We start from the raw sequence: 16,606 nt of genomic DNA, 5'->3' as shown, positions 1-16,606 counted from the left end.
AAACTCAATTCACGAGCTGAAAAACGAGGTAACAAGCTTAGCTAACAGAACAGCCCAGATTGAAGATAGGATTAGTGAAATAGAAGACAAACAACTTGAGGCACAACAGAGAGAAGAAGAAAGAGACTCAAAAATAATAAAAAATGAGAAAGCCCTACAGGAATTGTCTGACTCCATCAGAAAGAATAACATAAGAATAATAGGTATATCAGAGGGAGAAGAGAAAGAAAATGGAATGGAGAATATACTCAAACAAATAATAGACGAGAACTTCCCAAGCCTGTGGAAGGAACTAAAGCCTCAAATTCAAGAAGCAAACAGAACAACAAGTTTTCTTAACCCCAACAAACCCACTCCAAGGCACATCATAATAAAGATGACACAAACCAATGACAAAGAAAAAATTCTCAAGGCAGCCAGGGAAAAGAAGCATACAACATATAAAGGAAGGCCTATTAGATTATCATCAGATTTCTCAGCAGAAACTCTACAAGCTAGAAGAGAGTGGACCCCAATATTTAAAGCCCTGAAAGAGAGGAACTTTCAGCCAAGAATACTATACCCATCAAAGCTATCCTTCAAGTATGAAGGAGATATAAAAACATTCACAAATACAGAAAAGATGAGAGAATTTATCAACAGAAAGCCCCCACTCCAGGAAATACTAAAGGGGGTTTTCCAACCAGATTCAAAGAACAAAAGAAAACAACACCACAAGTAACAGCTCCACCAAGAACACAATAAAACCAAACTTAAACTGTGACAACAAAGGAAAAAAAGGGGGGAGAGGATGGAGATTAACAGTAGCAAAGGACGATGAAGTGCAGAAATACTTATAAGATAGGGTACTACAATGAATATGGTAGGTACCCTTTTCATTACTTAATGGTAACCACCCTTAAAAAAACCACCACAAAAACACTTGACTTAAAAAAGGTAGCAACAGAGGAAAGAAGTATGGAACACAAACAAACAAAAACAAATGATAGAAAAACAAAAGAGAAGAATCAAACTAGAAACAAAACTAACAGAAAGCAATTTATAAAATGTCAGTAGGGAACCCACAAGTGTCAATAATTACACTAAATGTAAATGGATTAAACTTACCAATAAAAAGACACAGAGTAGCAGAATGGATTAAAAAAGAAAATCCAACTATATGCTGCCTACAAGAAACACATCTAAGCAACAAGGATAAAAACAAATTCAAAGTGAAAGGCTGGAAAACAATACTCCAAGCAAACAACACCCAAAAAAAAGCAGGCGTAGCAATACTCATATCTAATAATGCTGACTACAAGACAGAAAAAGTACTCAGAGACAAAAATGGTCATTTCATAATGATTAAGGGGAAGTTGAATCAAGAAGACATAACAATCCTTAATATATATGCACCAAACCAAGGAGCACCAAAATATATAAGACAGCTAATTATTGACCTTAAAACAAAAACTAACAAAAATACAATCATACTTGGAGACCTCAATACACTGCTGACGGCTCTAGATAGGTCATCCAAACAGAGAATCAATAAAGATATAGTGGCCTTAAACGAAATACTAGAACATCTGGATATGATAGACATCTACAGGACACTTCATCCCAAAGCGACAGAGTATACATTTTTCTCTAGTGTACATGGAACATTCTCAAGAATTGACCATATGTTGGGCCACAAAGACAATATCAGCAAATTTAGAAAAATTGAAATTGTACCAAGCATATTTTCTGATCATAAAGCCTTGAAACTAGAATTCAACTGCAAAAAAGAGGGGGAAAAACCCACAAAAATGTGGAAACTAAACAACATACTTCTAAAAAATGAATGGGTCAAAGAAGAAATAAGCGCAGAAATCAAAAGATACATACAGACAAATGAAAATGAAAATACGACATATCAGAATCTCTGGGATGCAGCAAAAGCAGTAATAAGAGGAAAGTTCATATCACTTCAGGCCTATATGAACAAACAAGAGAGAGCCGAAGTAAACCACTTAACTTCACACCTTAAGGAACTAGAAAAAGAAGAACAAAGACAACCCAAAACCAGCCGAAGAAAGGAGATAATAAAAATCAGAGCAGAAATAAATGAAATAGAGAACAGAAAAACTATAGAAAAAATCAATAAAACAAGGAGCTGGTTCTTTGAAAAGATCAACAAAATTGACAAACCCTTGGCAAGACTCACCAAGGAAAAAAGACACAGGACTCAAATAAATAAAATCCAAAATGAAAGAGGAGAGATCACCACAGACATCATAGAAATACAAAGAATTATTGTAGAATACTATGAAAAATTATATGCCACCAAATACAACAACCTAGAAGAAATGGATAAATTCCTAGAACAATACAACCTTCCCAGACTGAGTCATGAAGAAGCAGAAAGCCTAAACAGACCAATCAGCAGGGAGGAAATAGAAAAAACTATTAAAAATCTCCCCAAAAATAAAAGTCCAGGCCCAGACGGTTATACTAGTGAATTCTATCAAACATTCAAAGAAGACTTGGTTCCTATTCTACTCAAAGTCTTCCAAAAAATTGAAGAAGAAGCAATACTTCCAAACACATTTTATGAGGCCAACATAACCCTCATATCAAAACCTGGCAAGGATGGCACAAAGAAAGAAAACTACAGACCAATATCTCTAATGAATACAGATGCTAAAATACTAAACAAAATACTGGCAAACCGAATACAACAACATATTAAAAAAATAATACATCATGATCAAGTGGGATTCATCCCAGAATCTCAAGGATGGTTCAACATACGCAAAACGGTTAACGTAATACACCATATCAACAAAACAAAGAACAAAAACCACATGATCTTATCAATAGATGCAGAAAAGGCTTTTGATAAAATACAACACAATTTTATGTTTAAGACTCTCAACAAAATGGGTATAGAAGGAAAATATCTCAACATGATAAAGGCCATATATGATAAACCATCAGCCAACATCCTATTAAACAGCATAAAACTGAGGACTTTCTACCTTAAATCAGGAACAAGACAGGGTTGTCCACTCTCTCCACTCTTATTCAACGTGGTGCTAGAAGTTCTGGCCAGAGCAATCAGACAAGACAAAGAAATAAAAGGCATCCATATCGGAAAAGAAGAAGTAAAGCTATCACTTTTTGCTGATGATATGATCCTATACATCGAAAACCCGAAGGACTCCACAAAAACATTATTAGAAACAATAAACCAATACAGTAAGGTCGCAGGATACAAAATTAACATACAAAAGTCCATAGCCTTTCTATATGCCAACAATGAAATATTAGAAAACAAACTCAAAAAAATAATCCCCTTCACGATTGCAACAAAAAAAAATAAAATACCTAGGAATAAACATAACAAAGAACGTAAAGGACCTATATAATGAAAATTACAAAGCATTGTTAAGGGAAATCGAAAAAGATACAATGAGATGGAAAAATATTCCTTGTTCTTGGATAGGAAGAATAAATATAATCAAAATGGCCATATTACCCAAAGTAATATACAAATTTAATGCAATTCCCATCAAAATCCCTATGAGATTTTTTAAAGAAATGGAACAAAAAATCATCAGATTTATATGGAACTATAAAAAACCCCGAATAGCCAAAACAATTCTAAGGAAAAAGAATGAAGCTGGGGGCATTACAATACCTGACTTTAAACTATATTATAGGGCCATGATAATCAAAACAGCATTGTATTGGCAGAAAAATAGACACTCAGACCAATGGAACAGAATAGAAAGCCCAGAAATAAAACCACATATATATGGTCAAATAATCTTTGATAAAGGGGCCAACAACACACAATGGAGAAAAGAAAGCCTCTTCAACAAATGGTGTTGGGAAAACTGGAAAGCCACATGCAAAAGAATGAAACTCGACTACAGCCTGTCCCCGTGTACTAAAATTAATTCAAAATGGATCAAAGACCTAAATATAAGACCTGAAACAATAAAGTACATAGAAGAAGACATAGGTACTAAAATCATGGACCTGGGTTTTAAAGAACATTTTATGAACTTGACTCCAATGGCAAGAGAAGTGAAGGCAAAGATAAATGAATGGGACTACATCAGAATTAAAAGTTTTTGCTCAGCAAGAGAAACTGATATCAAAATAAACAGACAGCCAACTATATGGGAACTGATATTTTCAAACGACAGCTCAGATAAGGGCCTAATATCCAAAATTTACAAAGAACTCATAAAACTCAACAACAAACAAACAAGCAATCCAATAAAAAAATGGGAAGAGGACATGAACAGACACTTCTCCCAGGAAGAGATACAAATGGCCAACAGATATATGAAAAGATGCTCAGCTTCATTAGTTATTAGAGAAATGCAAATCAAAACTACAATGAGATACCACCTCACTCCTGTTAGATTAGCTATTATCAACAAGATGGGTAATAGCAAATGTTGGAGAGGCTGTGGAGAAAAAGGAACCCTCATTCACTGTTGGTGGGACTGTTAAGTAGTACAACCATTATGGAGGAAAGTATGGTGGTTCCTCAAAAAACTACAAATAGAACTACCTTATGACCCAGCAATCCCTCTACTGGGTATATACCCCAAAACCTCAGAAACATTGATACGTGAAGACACATGTAGCCCCATGTTCATTGCAGGACTGTTCACAGTGGCCAAGACATGGAAACAACCAAAAAGCCCTTCAATAGAAGACTGGATAAAGAAAATGTGGCACATATACACTATGGAATACTACTCAGCCATAAGAAATGATGACATCGGATCATTTACAGCAAAATGGTGGTATCTTGATAACATTATAAGGAGTGAAATAAGTAAATCAGAAAAAAACAAGAACTACATGATTCCATACATTGGTGGAACATAAAAATGAGACTAAGACACATGGACAAGAGTGTGGTGGTTACCAAGGGTGGGGGGGGGGAGGGAGGACATGGGAGGGAGGGAGGGAGAGAGTTAGGGGGAAGGGGAGGGGCACAGAGAACTAGATAGAGGGTGACGGAGGACAATCTGACTTTGGGCGAGGGGTTTGCAAAATAATTTGATGACAAAAAAACCTAGACATGTTTTCTTCAAATATATGTACCCTGATTTATTAATGTCATCCCATTACCATTAATAAAAATTTATTAAAAAAAAAATACAGACATGTAGCACAGATAGATGAGGAAAAATTTATGGAAAAAAATTTTTAATACATTGGAAACCTTGGAGTTAAATGACAGAGAATTTAAAATAGAAATCCTAAAAATACTCAGAGATATACAAGAAAACACAGAAAGGCAATTTAGGGAGCTCAAAAAACAATTCAATGTACACAAAAAATATATTGCCAAGGAAATTGAAACTATGGAAACAAATCAAACGGAGATGAAAAACTCAATTTATGAACTAAAAATGAGGTAACAAGCTTAACTAATAGAACAGGCTAATAGATAGAAAAGAGGATTAGTGAAATAAAAGACAAGCAACTTGAGGCACAAGAGAAAGAAGAAGAGAGAGACTCACAAATTAAAAAAAATGAGAAAGCCCTATAGGAATTGCCTGACTCCATCAAAAAGAGTAATATAAGAATAATAGGTATATCAGAAGGAGAAGAGACAGAAAATGGAATGGAAAACATATTCAAACAAATAATGGACAAGAACTTCCCAAGCCTGTGGAAAGAACTAAAGCCTGAAATTCAAGAAGAAAATAGAATACCAAGTTAACTTAACCCCACAAAACCTACTCCAAGGCACATCATAATGAAATTAGCACAAACCAAAACAAAGAAAAATTTCTCAAGGCAGCCATGGAAAAGAAGAATACAACATATAAAGAAAGGCTTATTAGGTTATCATCAGATTTCTCAGCTAGAAGAGAGTGGACCCAATATTTAGAGTCCTGAAAGAGAGGAACTTTCAGCTAATAATACTATACTCATCAAAGCTATCTTTCAAATATGAAGGAGAAATAAAAATATTCACAGATACAAAAAGGATGAGGGAATTTATCATCAGAAAACCCCCACTTCAGAAAATACTAAAGGGGGTTTTTCAACCAGATGCAAAGAACAAAACAAAACAAAAACACAAGTAAAAGCTCCACCAAGAACACAATAAAAACAAATTTAAATTGTGACAAGAAAAAACAAAAAAGGGGAGAGGACGAAGATTAACAGTAGCAAAGGACAACGGAGTGCAGTAGCACTCATAAGATAGTGTACTACAATAAACATGGTAGGTATCCTTTTTATTACTTAATGGTAACAACCCTTGAAAAAATAACCACAGAAACACATGGCTTGAAAAAGGAAGTAACAGAGTAAAGAAGTATGGATTACAACCAAACAAAAACAAATGATAAAAAAAACAAAAAAAAAGAATCAAACAAGATAAAGAACTAACAGAAAGCAATATATAAAATGGCAATAGCAAACCCTCAAGTGCCAATAATTATAGTAAATGTAAATGGATTTAACTCACCAATAAAAAGACACAGAATAGCAGAATGGATTAAAAAAGAAAACCCAGCAGTATGCTGCCTAAAAGAAACACATTTAAACAAAAAGGATAAAAACAAATTCAAAGTGAAAGGCTGGAAAACAATATTCCAAACAAATAACATCCAAAATAAAAGCAGGAGTAGCAATACTCATATCTAACAATGCTGAATACAAGACAGCAAAAGTAATCAGAATCAAAAATGGTCATTTCATAATGATTAAGGGGACACTGAATCAAGAAGACATAACACTTCTTAATATATATGTACCAAACCAAGGAGCACCAAAATATGTAAGACAGCTACTGAGTGACCTAAAAACAAAAACTGACAAAAATACAATCGTACTTGGAGACCTCAATACACCGCTGATGGCTCTAGATAGTTCATCCAAAGAGAAAATCAATAAAGAAATATGGCCTTAAACAAAACAATAGAGCAATTGGATATGATAGACATCTACAGGACATTTCATTCCAAAGCTATAGAGTATACATTTTTCTCCAGTATACATGGAACATTCTCAAGAATTGATCATATGTTGGGCCACAAAAATAACATCAGCAAATTCAGAAAAATTGAAATTGTACCAAGGACATTTTCTGATCATAAAGTCTTGAAACTAGAATTCAACTGCAAAAAAAAGAAAAAAACCCATAAAAATGTGAAAACAAAACAACATACTTTTAAAAAATGAGTGGGTCAAAGAAGAAATAAGCGTGGAGAGCAAAAGATACATACAGACAAATGAAAATAACAATACAAAATATTAGAATCTCTGGGATGCAGCAAAAGCAGTGATAAGAGGAAAGTTCATATTACTTCAGGCCTATATGAACAAACAAGAGAGAGCCCAAGTGAACCTCTTAACCTCACACCTTAAGGAACTAGAAAAATGAGAACAAAGACAACCCAAAAACCAGCTGAAGAAAGGAAATAATAAAAATCGGAGCAGAAATAAATGAAATAGAGAACAGAAAAACTATAGAAATAATTAATAAAACAAGGAGCTGATTCTTTGAAAGGATCACAAAATTGACAAATCCTTGGCAAGAATCACCAGGGAAAAAAGAGAAAGGACTCATATAAACAAAATCCAAATGAAAGAGGAGAAATCACCAAAAATATCATAGATATAAAAGAATATTGTAGAATACTATAAAAAACTATATACCACCAAATTCAACAATCTAGAAGAAATGGATAAATTCTTAGAACAATATAATTTTCCTAGACTAAGTCATGAAGAAGCAGAAAGCCTAAACAGACCAATAAGCAGGGAGGAAATAGAAAAAACTATTAAAAACCTCCCCAAAAATAAAAGTCCGGGGCCAGAAGGTTATACTAGTGAATTCTATCAAACATTCAAAGAAGACTTAGTTCCTATTCTACTTAAAGTCTTCCAAAAAGTTGAAGAAGAAGCAATACTTTCAACATAACCTTTATACCGAAACCTGGCAAGGACGGCACAAAAAAAAACAAAACAACTACAGACCAATATCTCTAATGAATACAGATGCTAAAATACTAAACAAAATACTAGCAAATCAAATACAACAACATATTAAAAAAATAATACATTGTAATCAATTGAGATTTATCCCAGAATCTCAAGGATGGTTCAACATATGTAAAACGGTTAACGTAATATACCATATTAACAAAACAAAGAACAAAAACCATATGATCTTATCAATAGATGCAGAAAAGGTGTTCGATCAAATACAACACAATTTTATGTTTAAAACACTCAACAAAATGAGTATAGAAGAAAAATATCTCAATATAATAAAGGCCATTTATGATAAATCATCAGCTAACATCATATTAAATGGCATAAAACTGAGGACTTTTCTCCTTATCAGGAATAAGACAGGGTTGTCCACTCTCTTCACTCTTATTTAATGTGGTGCTAGAGATTCTAGCCAAAGCAATCAGACAAGATAAAGAAATAAAAGGCATTCATATCGGAAAAGAAGAAGTAAAGATTTCACTTTTTGCAGATAATATGATCCTATATATCGAAAACCCCAAAGACTCCACAAAAAGATCACTAGAAACAATAAACCAATAGAGCAGGGGTCCCCAAACTTTTTACACAGGGGGCCAGTTCACTGTCCTTCAGACCGTTGGAGGGCCAGACTATAAAAAAAACTATGAACAAATCCCTATGCACACTGCACATATCTTATTTTAAAGTAAAAAAACAAAACAGGAACAAATCCAATATTTAAAATAAAGAACAAGTAAATTTAAATCAACAAACTGACCAGTATTTCAATGAGAACTATGCTCCTCTCACTGACCACCAATGAAAGAGGTGCCCCTTCCGGAAGTGTGGCGGGGGCCGGATAAATGGCCTCAGGGGGCCCGCATGCGGCCTGCGGGCCATAGTTTGGGGACCCCTGCAATAGAGTAAGGTCACAGAATACAAAATTAATATAAAAAAGTCCATAGCCTTTCTATATGCCAACAATGAAACATTAGAAAACGAACTCAAAAAAATATTCCCCTTCCTGGTTGCAACAACAAAATAATACCTAGGAATAAACATAACAAAGAATGTAAAGGCCCTATATAAAAAAACTACAAAGCATTGTTAAGGGAAATTGAAAAAGATACAACAAAATGAAAATATATTCCTTGTTCTTGGATAGGAAGAATAAATATAATCAAAATGACCATATTACCTAAGCAGGGGTCTCCAAACTTTTTACACAGGGGACCAGTTCACTGTCCCTCAGACCATTGGAGGGCTCCCACATACAGTGCTCTTCTCACTGACCACCAATGAGAGAGTTGCCCCTTCTGGAAGTGCGGCGGGAGCTGGATAAATGGCCTTAGGGGGCCAAATTGCAGCCCGCGGGCCGTAGTTTGGGGACACCTGACCCAAAGCAATATACAAATTTAATGCACTTTCCATCAATAGTCCAATGAAATTTTTTAAAGAAATGGAACAAAAAACCATCAGATTTATATGAAACTATAAAAAATTCCTTTTTAAGGAAAAAGAACGAAGCTGGGGGCATTACAATACCTGATTTCAAATTATATTATAGAGCCATAACAATCAAAACAGCATGGTATTGGCATAAAAATAGACACTCAGACCAATGGAACAGAAGAGAAAATCCAGAAATAAAACCACATATTTATGGTCACATAATTTTTGATAAAGGGGCCAACAACACACAATGGAAAAAAGAAAACCTCTTCAACAAATGATGCTAAGAAAACTGGAAGGCCACATGCAAAAGAATGAAACTTTACTACTAAACTGTATTAAAATTAATTCAAAAGGGATCAAAGACCTAAATATAAGACCTGAAACAATAAAGTACATAGAAAAAAACATAGGTACTAAACTCATTGACCTGGATTTTAAAGAGTATTTTATGAATTTGACCCCAAAGGCAAGGGAAGTGAAGGTAAAAATAAATGAATGTAACTACATCAGACTAAAAAGTTTTTGTTCAGCAAGAGAAACTGACAACAAAATAAACAGACAGCCAACTAAATGGGATATGACATTTTCAAACAACAGCTCAGATAAAGGCCTAATATCCAAAATATACGAAGAACTCATAAAACTCAACAACAAACAAACAAACAATCCAATAAAAAAAATGGGAAGAGTGCATGAACAGACACTTCTCCCAGGAAAAAATACAAATGGCCAATAGAGATATAAAAAATGCTCATCTTCATTAGCTATTAGAGAAATGCAAATCAAACCTACAATGTGATACCACCTCACACCTGTTAGATTAGCTATTATCAACAAGGCAGGTATTAACAAGTGTTGGAAAGGCTGTGGAGAAAAAGGAACCGTCATCCACTGTTGGTGAGAATGTAAAGTAGCACAACCATTATGAAAGAAAGTATGGTGACTCCTCAAAATATTGAAAATAGAACTACCATATGACCCAGAAATCCCTCTACTGGGTATATACCCACATAACTCAAAAACATTGGTACATAAAGACACATGCAGTCCCATGTTCACTGCAGCATTGTTCACAGTGGCCAGGACATGGAAACAACCAAAAAGCCCTTTAATAGATGACTGGATAAAGAAGATGTGGTACATATATACTATGGAGTACTACTCAGCCATAAGAAATGATGACATCAGATCATTTACAACAAAATGAATGGATCTTGATAATATTATACAGAGTGAAATAAGTAAATCAGAAAAAACTAAGAACTGCATGATTCTATACTTAGGTGGGACATAAAAACGAGATTAAGATACATGGACAAGAGTGTGATGATTACTGGGGGGGAGGGAGGAAGGAGAGGGAGGGAGAGGGGGCAGGGAAGGGTCACAAAGAAAACCAGATAAAAGGTGACAGAGGATAATCTGACTTTCGGTGATGGGTATGCAACATAATTGACTGACAAGATAACCTGGAGATGTTTTCTTTGAACATATGTTCCCTGATTTATTAATGTCACCCCATTAAAATTAATAAAAAAAAGTACAAACAAAAAAAATCAAGACTCAATTACAACAGAGAGCCCACATAATCCACACACTGAACATTCCTGGAGCATTCAGCTCAGATCATTAAGGAGACCATGCCATTGGAACCCACAGGATACCTACTAAATAAGGCCACCATACCAACACTGGGAGTCATAGCACAGCTACCTAATACATAGAAATAAACAGAAAGAGATAAGCAGAGAGACAAAAAAAACCAACAACCCAAAAACATGCCCCAAATAGAGAAATAGAAGAAATCTACAAAGAGTTATCAAATACAGAGTTCATAAAAAGAGTAAAAAGGATGCTCAATGAATTTAGGACTACAAAATACATAGTGAGAAGTACAACAGCATTAAAAAAACATAAGTCATAAAAAACAGTTAGAAATGAGTAATATAATATCTGAAATAAAGAATATACTGGAAGGGGCCCTGGCCGGTTGGCTCAGCGGTAGAGCATCGGCCTGGCATGCAGGGGTACCCGGGGTTCGATTCCCGGCCAGGGCACATAGGAGAAGCGCCCATTTGCTTCTCCACCTACACCCCCCTCCTTCCTCTCTGTCCTCTCTCTTCCCCTCCCGCAGCCAAGGCTCCATTGGAGCAAAGATGGCCCGGGCACTGGGGATGGCTCCTTGGCCTCTACCCCAGGCTCTAGAGTGGCTCTGGTCGCAGCAGAGAGACGCTCGGAGGGGCAGAGCATCGTCCCCTGGTGGGCAGAGCGTCGCCCCCTGGTGGGCGTGCCAGGTGGATCCTGGTCGGGCACATGCGGGAGTCTGTCTGACTGTCTCTCCCCGTTTCCAGCTTCAGAAAAATACCAAAAAAAAAAAAAAAAAGAATATACTGGAAGGAATAAACAGTAGGTTGCATAAAGCAAAGGATTGACTCAGCAATTTGGAAGATTAGGTAGAAAAAAACAGATAAGCAAAAAGAATTTGGATAAGCAAGAATAGTTTTAAATGCCTTTTGGGCAATATGAAGCATAACAATATCTATAACAAAGGAGTACCAGAAGGAGAAGAAAGAGAGCAAGGGATCATTGAGTTCATATTTGAATAATGGCTGAAAATTTCCATAACTTGGTGAGGGGAAAAAAGAAAACACAAATCCAGGAGGCTCAGAGAGCCCCAAACAAGATTAACTGAAAGGCCCATACCAAGACACATCATAATTAAAATGGCAAGGTTAAAGATAAGAAAGAATTTCAAAAGCAGCAAGAGAAAGACAGTTACCACCCTGGCCGGTTGGCTCAGCGGTAGAGCGTCGGCCTAGCGTGCGGAGGACCCGGGTTCGATTCCCGGCCAGGGCACACAGGAGAAGCGCCCATTTGCTTCTCCACCCCTCCGCCGCGCTTTCCCTCTCTGTCTCTCTCTTCCCCTCCCGCAGCCAAGGCTCCATTGGAGCAAAGATGGCCCGGGCGCTGGGGATGGCTCTGTGGCCTCTGCCCCAGGCGCTAGAGTGGCTCTGGTCGCAACATGGCGACGCCCAGGATGGGCAGAGCATCGCCCCCTGGTGGGCAGAGCGTCGCCCCTGGTGGGCTTGCCGGGTGGATCCCGGTCGGGCGCATGCGGGAGTCTGTCTGACTGTCTCTCCCTGTTTCCAGCTTCAGAAAAAAAAAAAAAAAAAAAAAAAAAAAAAAAGACAGTTACCTATGAAAGAGCTCTCATAAAACTACCTGCTGATTTCTCAACAGCAATAGTTCAGGCCAGAAGAGATTGGCATGAAATATCCAAAGTGATGAAAAGCAAAGGCCTGCAACCAAGATAACTTTAACCAGCAAGGTTTGGGTTTGGGTCCGTTCTCTAAAGGTAAAAACACATTATGGACAGTGTGGGTATTCATGTATCTCTATAAATATCTTATAAAGCACAAATTTTCTAAAATATACACATTAATAATGTTTTCTTCTACAAAGGTAACCTAGGCAGCTACTTTAGATTTGAAAATTTTCCCATGAACTCCTACAATGGTAATATGTCAAACAAACCCAATTATTTCTAGTATCTCTTTCTATATAATACTAAACACTTTGTGAATTTTCTGTTTAAGGCATTAAACTTTCTGATAATTGTACATTACTTTTTCTCTATTTAAGATCCAGTGTTGGGAAAGCATAGTCAAAATCTTTCAGATTTGCACTCAATTAATATAAGATCACAAGTGCCTAACACTGTTTGGTTACCTACTTAATCAAAGTGACAATAAAACATCTAAGAAGAAACTGAAAAAAATTAACAGGATTGAAAAGCAAATTAGCTATTTCAAAAAATAGAAATATTTGTCCTTTAAAAAATAATGAAGAGCATAATAAAATCAACATAAATCATTCAAATTGTTTCTTGTAAAACAACAAACAAGTTTGCTATCTAGGCAAATTACAAAAGGAAATAAAAAATAACCTTTTCTATTTTTAGATATAGTCATTAATTAGTAAACCAAAGAAACAAGTCCATCAAAATTAAACATTTTCTAAGATTTGAACACATTTTATATATTATTATCAGACCCATGTACTATAACATATTAAATAAATTTAACTCTAATGAACATATTATTTAAAGTAAGAATTTATTTATTATTTACTCTAAAAGACTTATTAAGCAGGGTATTCTTTTCCCTGTTAGAATTTCAGGTTTTCTAATAACAATGTGAAAATTATACCTATCCCAGAGATCAAAGACTATATGTGAGAATTAAATATAGTCAGCTCAAAAAGTTATTGGACAACTGTATTATTATTATTGCTTTAATGAACAGTATGAACTAATTTAACCGCAAGGCTACTTTGTGTAGCCATTACTAATCTTTATGTTTATATATATATTTATTGATTGATATAATTTATGTTTACATCAAAAAAGAAAAGCAATCTAATTCATAATTGCTGGTAATATGCCATTTCATTCACCACTTCCTGAGGTTGCCACATCCATAAAATATTAGCTGTCATATTAAGTAACACCATGGTCACACACATGCCAGTAGTCTAAAACAGTGGTCCCCAATTCCCGGGCCACAGACCGGTACTGGTCTGTGGGCCATTTGGTACCGGTCAGCAGAGAAAGAATAAATAACTTACATTATTTCTATTTTATTTATATTTAAGTCTGAATGATGTTTTATTTTTAAAAAATGACCAGATTTCCTCTGTTACATTCGTCTAGACTCACTCTTGATGTTTGTTTTGGTCACGTGATACATTTATCCGTCCCACCCTAAAGGCTGGTCCATGAAAATATTTTCTGACATTAAACCAGTCCGTGGCCCAAAGAAGGTTGGGGACCAATGGTCTAAAAGATACGCTATAATTCTGATGGCTTTAAAAAGTTAATTCATTAAAGAAAATCAGAATGTAGTTTCACCTATCTTGTTCTTATCTTCACTAACCTAGCCCAACTTAATAAATTAGATCACAACCCTGAGATGAATCCTACATTTTCAATGGAAGAGGAAAGATATACAAAATTTGTAACAATTTTCATTAGTCAGTTAACACTATATGGTTTTATGGAAAGATATTTTTAGAGCAATTTTAGATTCACAGCAAAAATGAGGGGAGGCACACAGATTTCTTTTATATCCCTGCCCCGTCACCTGCATAGCCTTTTCCATTATCAACAGGACAACCAGAGTGCCTTGTTTCTTAAATTAAGTGTGAACCTACATTGATATATCACCCAAAGATCATGATTTATCTTAGGATTCACTCTTGGTATTGTATATTCTATGGGTTTGAACAAATATATAATGCCATATGTCTATCATTATAATATCACATTATATTTTCACTGCTTTAAAAATTATCTTTGTTTTGTCTATTCACATGCTCTCTCACCCCAACCTTCGGCAACTACTGATCTTCTCCTGTCTTTATAGTTTGCCTTTTCTCAAATGTCATATAGTTGAAATGCTACAGTATGTTGCCTTTACAGACTGGCTTCTCTCACTTAGTACTAGGCATTTCAGTTTCTTCCATGTCTTTTCATGGCTTCCTAGTCCATTTATCTTTAGTACTGAATGATATTCTATTGTCTGGATGTACTACAGTGGATTCACTCATTCACATACTGAAGGACATATTGGTAGCTTCCATGTTTTTACAATTATCAATAAGATGAGTAGCCTGACCAGGCGGTGGCGCAGTGGATAGAGCGACAGACTGAGATGCAGAGGACCGAGGTTTGAGACCCCAAGGTCACCAGCTTGAGTGCGGGCTCATCTGTTTTGAGCAAAAGCTCAGCAGCTTGGACCCAAGGTCGCTGGTTGAGCAAGGGGTTACTTTATCTCCTGAAGGCCCACAATCAAAGCACATATGAGAAAGCAATCAATGAACAACTAAGGTGTTGCAACGAAAAAACTGATGATTGATGTTTCTTATCTCTCTCTTCCTGTCTGCCTGTCCCTCCCTCTGACTTTCTCTCTGTCTCTATAAGGGAAAATAAATAAAGATGTGTGTACATGCATATGCAGGTTTTTGTGTAAACATATTTTCAAGTCCTGTGGGTATCAGCCAAGTAGTGTTGTTGCAGGATCATAAGGTGTAAAAACCTACCAAACTGTCTTTCAAAGTGGCTGTGCCATTGTACATTCTCCCCAGCTTGCAGGGGAGTTCCTCTACTCCACATCCTCATCAGCATTTGGTGATGGCAGTGTTCTAGATGTTGGCCATTCTAATAGTTGTGCATTGGTATCTAGTTTTATATTGCAATTCTCAATGACATATAACGTGAGTCAATTTTTCACATGCTTATTTGTTATTTGTATATTTTTGGTAAGACATCTGTTAAGGTCTTTGGCCCACTTTTTTAAAAAGTTGTTTGTTTTCTCATTGAGTTTTAAGAGTTTTTAGTATAGTTTAGATAACAGTTCTTTATCAGGTATCCACTTAATTGATTTTAATTTGCTGAATATATTAACTTTTATTCCTTTTTTATTGTCCTATTTTTATTTACAAGGCAAAGGTTCAAAAAATGATAAATGGATTATCCTTTTAACAGAATTAATTCATGTATTTATTTTAAAACAGACTGTAAAATGCAATAGCTGTTAAATCAAAAGGAGCTAAATTTTTTCTAATTTAAAAAAACCTTAATATGATTGGATTACTGACTTTTAGTTACCCCTGGAGAATGGGTAAATGGATGGTGATCAACCATTTCACTCTGAGATATTAATTTAACACAATTCCAGGAATGTGTTAACTGCATAAATAAACCATTCATTTGAAAAAAATATATTTTTTAAATATCTGTATAGTTACTGATTTTTGAAAATAATATAATACAGAGGTATAAAGCATTAATACTTTTTTTATTATATAAAGGGCAACCTATTATTCTTTATTAAATTGGATAATTTGAAAAAACTATTGTTATTACTTTTTATATGAGATTAAAATTTTTCATTTATTTTTATTAAAGTTTAGTTTACACACAATATTATTTTAGTTTCAAGTGTACTATATCATGTTTTAACATATATGTATACCTTATGATGTAATCAGCAAGATAAGTCTTGTAATCATTTGTTTCCCTACAAAGTTATTATAATGTTATTGCCCATATTTTTTAAGCTATACATTACATCCTTGTGACTTGTTTTACAACTAGAAGTTTGTATCT

Source organism: Saccopteryx bilineata, chromosome 7 (assembly GCF_036850765.1).
Source record: "Saccopteryx bilineata isolate mSacBil1 chromosome 7, mSacBil1_pri_phased_curated, whole genome shotgun sequence".
Classification (NCBI taxonomy): Eukaryota; Metazoa; Chordata; class Mammalia; order Chiroptera; family Emballonuridae; genus Saccopteryx; species Saccopteryx bilineata.
This window is presented reverse-complemented; position numbering follows the sequence as displayed.